At 35.6% G+C, this 6,312-nt stretch overlaps 1 non-coding gene across 1 annotated transcript; it reads left to right on the top strand.

The window, feature by feature from the left end:
* The first annotated feature begins 425 nt into the window (after window positions 1-425).
* On the top strand, window positions 426-532 carry LOC119043648 (U6 spliceosomal RNA). Its single transcript, XR_005081463.2, has one exon. It is a non-coding gene; the product is annotated as a U6 spliceosomal RNA (small nuclear RNA).
* Window positions 533-6,312: the final 5,780 nt, after the last annotated feature.

Here is a 6,312-nt window from a genome sequence, read left to right as displayed (position 1 = left end):
TTGGGATACAAAGTTAAAGTCTTGGTGTCTAGCAAGTTTTTATTTCAATTATTAGTTATTTAATGAGAAAAATTATATATTTGCCTTGTGGAATTCAAATAGCTGTTATTGCAGAACTGTGCATTTAATGTTGAGATTCTGTTGATGCTGAGTACATTAGCTACATTTCTATTTTTCTTTAGTGCAATGACAACTTTAATAAATAAGTACAGAAATACTCACTTGTATTTAATGATAATTTATTAATCTAGCTCCACCTATTTCTACTTGCCTCTAATTTCTTATCTATTTCTTATGACTAGGCCTATGTGTTCTGATGTGAAGAGCAACATAAATTACACATTTAAATCAAATAATTACTACGTGTATGTTAGCATGAGCATTTATTATTCAATATTCTTTTAACATAAGATGATGATTTCCTTGTGTTCACTTCGGCAGCGCATACACTAAAATTGGAATGACACAGAGATGATTAGCCTGGCCCCTGCTCAAGGATGACGTGCAAATTCATGAAATGTTCAATATTTTTTTAAAAAGATGTTTTTCTTGATTCAGCCTTTATAATTCCATGGTTTTTTAGTGGATTTGTTTTTAATGTAGTGGCGAAGGGTAAATATAAGCTACCTGTAGTCTCAAAACTTAAGATCAGGAAGGGGGCATTTTTTCACTTAATTTATAACATTAAAAATGTGGCTTCTAATGTTTATAACGCAAAACCGGTGTATTTCAAGTTGATATAATATTGAAGTAAAGTCAACATATTTTATTTTACATGTGAATAAAACTTTTTTCTTGTCTTTCTTTTCTTGTTGACATTTGTTTCTACCATAATTGTCTTTCCTATTTAACTTTTATGTCTTGACTTTTAACTTTAGTTACTACTTATGAACCATATTCTCATCTCGATTTTATTTATTTTTACTAATCTCTTTTTAGTCAAATATATGTGTATATACTTTCAGAGTTCTAGCAAGTCCAAAAACTAACTTCATTTGGGTGTTGCATTTGACAAATAGAATCAGAATGAGAGAGAACTGACCTGACTTGATGACCTGAGCCAAACAAAAGAATGCCAAGAGGCCACCATCTGGCCTCCCAGTTTGGGAGCAGTCAAAAAAATTATGAGGTCAACATCATAGGGCTTCAGTTAATACTATAGTAAGTTGTGAAAATTACTGTTTAGCTTCTGAGCAAAAATATTTCAATTTATCAACTGGGAGGGCTAAAACTTAACTGAATGTTTGGATGGAATTCTAAAAGTTACACCAAGTGCTTTATAAATTAGAAAATACTCCAAACAGTTTCTACATTGTTATTATTACTATTAAGGATACTAAATTAAGAGAAAAATCAGGAAGTCACAGATATTTAGAGAGATAGCCTATGTGTGCTGACCAGATTCTTGGTGTAGTAAGACAGTGTAGTAGAATAATAGGTGAATTCTCTGAAGACTCTGGAATTGGCAGAGTAGTCAACAGTTAGCTTGATGGATCCCAGGGCAGTTAGGTGTAGTAATCTTATTGTCTAGTGAAGTAGGCAAATGCTGAGATGGCCCTCACTGAATCATGCGTGCAATTGTCTACCTTTACAGTGCAATAGAACCCGTGACTTGCATCTAGCCAATAGAATATGACAAAAGTGAGATAGTCATCCCATGAGTAGGTTATATAAGAAAACACTTAGCTAACTGGAGTGAGAGACTATCCTGTTGAATTTGAAGAAGAAAGTGGCTATCTTGTGAGTGTCTGTGAGCAGGCCACATTGCTGGACTTTGAGAGTTAAGGGGCGTTTAGGAGCTGTACAGCCCCCAGTTAACAGACAGCAAGAAAGTGGGGCCTCTGTCAATATGACAACAAGGAAGTGAGTTCATCAGTAACCATGTGAGTGTGGAAAAGAATTCTGAGTTTTTGGGAAGAAGGCCACCTGGCCGGCACATAGACTGGCACTTTGTGAGACTGGGAGTAGAAGTCTACACTCCTGAGCTGAAACTTATGAGGCAATAAAGATATGTCGTATTCAGCCACTAAGCTTTTGATGATGCTATGCGCCTAGAAACTAACGCATGGAGTCGTGAAATGTTTTGCTTTTCAGATTTTATTTATTTATTTAGAGAGAGGGGCTGGGAGAAAAAAGAGACAAACATCAATGTGAGAAGGGCCTTACTTTATTCTGTTAAGGTGATTCATAAGTAATTCACAATTGGTGGGTATTTGACATCTTTAATCTGGCTCTCTCACATTCACAGAGGAAGCTCTGGGGAGAAGTGGGCCCACCACCCGCGACTTTCCATTCAACCCCTCTCATTCCCGCCTTGTCCTTGCCTACAGAGCTACTTCTTCCTACAATAAAAAGCAAAATTTAATGATTAAAAACATATCTGAAAAATGTGGGTTATGCGGGGGTTTGTGTGTGTATGTGTGTACACCTTGCAAGTGAGAAAGTTTTGGACAACCTTAAAAAATCCCTGTGGGCTTTCGGAGAAAAAGATTGGCTCAAAGTTAAAGATTTTATTCTTCCCCACACTGAACTAATGAAAAGGAACCATTGTAAAAGCTACAGAAGGTGGACTGAAGGAGCATCAAAGGAGCAAAGCCCAGGCAACAGAATGTGGTATGAGTAGGGTGTTAGAACTGCAGAGCATCCCTGGAGAACCTGATTTCTTTCTTCATTCCCAAGTGACCATTTGATCTCTACCCAATAGATCAAATGACTTTCTTTTTGTTGGAGTCTTTCTCAATTCTCTTCCCCCGCTCCCAGCTCTAGAGTTCATAAAAAGTGGACTGATAATGAGGGGATCGCTATTACCTGGGTGAGGAAAAATGATAAGGATGGTCCTCCCACACTTTCATGTCTGTTTCTTACTAGATCATTGAAGCAGTTGAATACTCCAAAGAAACCCCAGAAATGAATAAATAAGTCTAATAGACTCTCATTTATTGCGTGTTGCTTGAGTCACACTGCACATTTATTTCAAAACACAGATGTAGACCCCACTAGTAAAGGGCACATACAGCACAGTTTAAAAATGTATGTATGAAAATTACTATTTTCCTTGAAAGAAAAGTCACTCATATTTTCACATGAATTACAAGTTGAAAATAAGGCTTTAAATTTTTTTCCTGCATGATAAACCTCGAAATAAATAACATTTCATTCTTTATAATTTTCTTAATAATTTTTAAAATAAAACCATAAGCATTATAAATTTTTACTTTAAAGTTTTTAAATCTATACTAATTATTGGGTGAATGTCATTTGTGGTCACACCCATTATTTATACATCAGACATAAATTTTATATATAAGTACATCCACCATGTAAAAATAATTAGTGCTTTATTTAATCTAAACACAAATCGCAAACACTTTGAACTGAAAGTGTTAAAACTGTGTTTCTTCAAAATCTGGCCTGAAGATGATGAATACTGTACATATAAAACTATTTGTTTCAGTAGAACATGAGACTTCTTCAAGTACTCATTCTAGGTCTAGGTATAAAAACTCTATCATACAAAATTTAAAGACACAAGGCATAATTTGAACTGGTTCACTTATCCTTTCAAAGATAAGAATAGCCGTATGTATTAAAAGTTTTCTAAATGAAGTCATCGGTTTATTTATTCATTCACATATTCATTCAGTCCCACCTTATATGAAAGGATAAGCTAGCTTCACGGACTTCTTAGTATCCAAAGGGAAATAATGTCTCTAGAAATACCATATTTGACTCTTAATCAATTTATTAACCTTTTAAAATTGGCATCTGTGAGAGACATTGACAAGCCAGTGATGTGTTCGTGATTAAGCATTTATTTTTTTAATTAATTTATTTATTTTTTAAATTTTATTTAGTTATTTTTCAAGTACAGTTTTCCGTCTATTTCTCCCATCCCAGCGCCCCCCTCCCCCATGCTCCCCACCTCCCTCCCATTTCCACGCCCCCCCCCTTAGTTTTTGTCCCTGTGTCCTTTATACTTGTTCCTCTAAATCCCTCCCCCCCTTTCCCCCTTAAATTCCTTTTCCTTTCCCCTCTGGTCATTTAAAGAACATTTATTAATATTCATATCTCACTGAGGAAAAAGGAAGAAGAAAATCACCTTGTGTTTCAAAAATGAAATCTTGAAAGATTCCCATCTGGAACCGGGTGAGAGTCAGCACTGGACATAATCAGCTTTTACTGTTACTTGTTTATTGTCTGTCTTCCCACTAGAGGGCAGGGCCTTCTAAGTTTTACTAACCGCTATATCTTCAGAGCAATTAGTAGGTGCTCAAAAAATATATTTTTGTATAAACAAATTGCTTAATTCATCAAATGTATTTGATCCAACTCTTGGGCCCCGCGTTAAATGACACGTTTTATTTAACTTGGCCCACGTTCCCTCTGAACTGCACTGCTGATCCCACACACACCAGGAAGTTCCTCGGTTTGTCTTTTGAGGTTATGCTTTGGATATGCACAGTTGTCAGATTGCTGTAAGGTTGGGACATCAGAGAAGCGCAAGGATCTCCACTGAGCCAGCAGAAACACAACTTTTGTGAAGGCACGCTGGCTGCAACTTCAGGGTTTACAATCAACTGGGTTTTATCCGCACTGTGATGTGAACAGCAGGTGACTCAAAACATCAATTGTCCAATCAGCCCCGTGGAGACAGTGTGCAGCCGGCCTATTTTACAGGAAAGTACAACGAAGATGGTGCAGAAAGCACAGTGTATCTATTGATGGAGTCGCTTCTGTTTCTAGTACAGTAACCTAGAAAAATGTAACGTTTAAAAATATACTAAGATTTCAGTCAAAATTCTCCCTTAGTATTTCAAATAAATAGTCTCCCAAAGACTAAGCTAAAATCAATTTTAAATAGTCCTTGTTTAACTAGTATGCATTGCTGAGAGAGCAGATTACTCGTGAGGGTTTTTCCATTCGCACATTCAGCAAGATCGTACAGAACTTGAAAGGGTGAGGGAATAAACTGTACTGACTTTTGAGAGAAGACATTTCATGCAGTGAGAAGAAGAAGCACAAGGGCACTGACATCAGTCCTGATATGTTTGAGGTACAACCAGGAGACAGACGGGTGAGCAGAAGCTGATCAGTGGCCAGGATGGGGTAATGCACGGAAGGAAGAGGGACCACCGTGGAGCTTCACTGGGTGTGTACTCTGAATGAGACGAGACAAAGGTGGAGCGTCTTGAGCAAAGGAGAGATGGATTTGCCTCTGTATTAGGGACAATCCAAAGCCTGTGGATAGAAACAGAGAGACCAGTTAAGAGGTATTGTTATAATTCAGTTAAGAGATTGATTTTCCAAATGGCTAGCCAGCTACCCAACAACATTTGTTTAAAAACAAAACATAATTTTTCTATCGATATTTAATGCTCTCTTTCCTTCAACTGGATAGAATTAGCATAATATTTAAAACAATTTAACATAGTCCTACATATAGAAGTAGAATAAAGATTTATAAGCATTAAAAAATAAAGTCTTATGATTTTGATTGTAATACTGAATTAAGAGATTAGTGAAAATGGGCAGCTTTGTAATATTGAGGCTTGTCATCCAAGACAAATTATAATCATTGCTTTCTTTTTGTGAAGAGCCACCACAACAATAATAACTAACTTTTGATAAGATTTACTATATACTGCCAGTATTTAAATGATTATGTATCTCAACTCATTTAACACCCATTATAATGTTAGATAGCTGCTAATACCATCATTTTCATTTTATAAAAGAGAAACTGAGGCAAAGAGATGTTAAGCAGTTTGCCCAAGACCACGAAAGAAGCAGGCAGGTCAGAACCATCAGCCTTTCATAAATCATTTGTTCAGTCTTACCTCTTGCATTTCACTTGATATTTGTAGATACTTCCTTATTTTCTCTGTCTTTAGATTCTCTTTGCTATTTGTCTGTCACCTCATAGAATTTATAATCTGCTTTTATTTCCTCGGAAGTAATTGTGTCATAACTTAAATCTCCCTTTCTTATTGTAACTTCAGGGAGAAAAAAGCAACTACCAATTTGCTAATGTGGAAGGTGATAAAATTGGTGAACTAATGAACACTTTCTTCAACCTCTTTTTCTCTCATTCTTAATTAAGTGAAATATTAAGGTATTTTCATCAGACTCACTGAACATAACTAATAGTACTTATGTTTTATGTAATATAACTTGTCTATCAGGAAATAAACTACATTATCCGTTTCTCAAGACAATCATCACAGTTATTTAGTCAAGGTTATATTTTAGTGGACATGCTTATCTTTTTATGCCATTTTTTAATTTAAATTTTTTTAATTTATTTATATTTTT

The sequence above is a fragment of the Artibeus jamaicensis genome, unplaced genomic scaffold (assembly GCF_021234435.1).
Source record: "Artibeus jamaicensis isolate MK-2021 breed Jamaican fruit bat unplaced genomic scaffold, CSHL_Jam_final contig_452, whole genome shotgun sequence".
NCBI classification, from domain to species: domain Eukaryota; kingdom Metazoa; phylum Chordata; class Mammalia; order Chiroptera; family Phyllostomidae; genus Artibeus; species Artibeus jamaicensis.
Note: the sequence above shows the minus strand (reverse complement) of the source record. Positions and strands in the feature narration are given on the sequence as shown.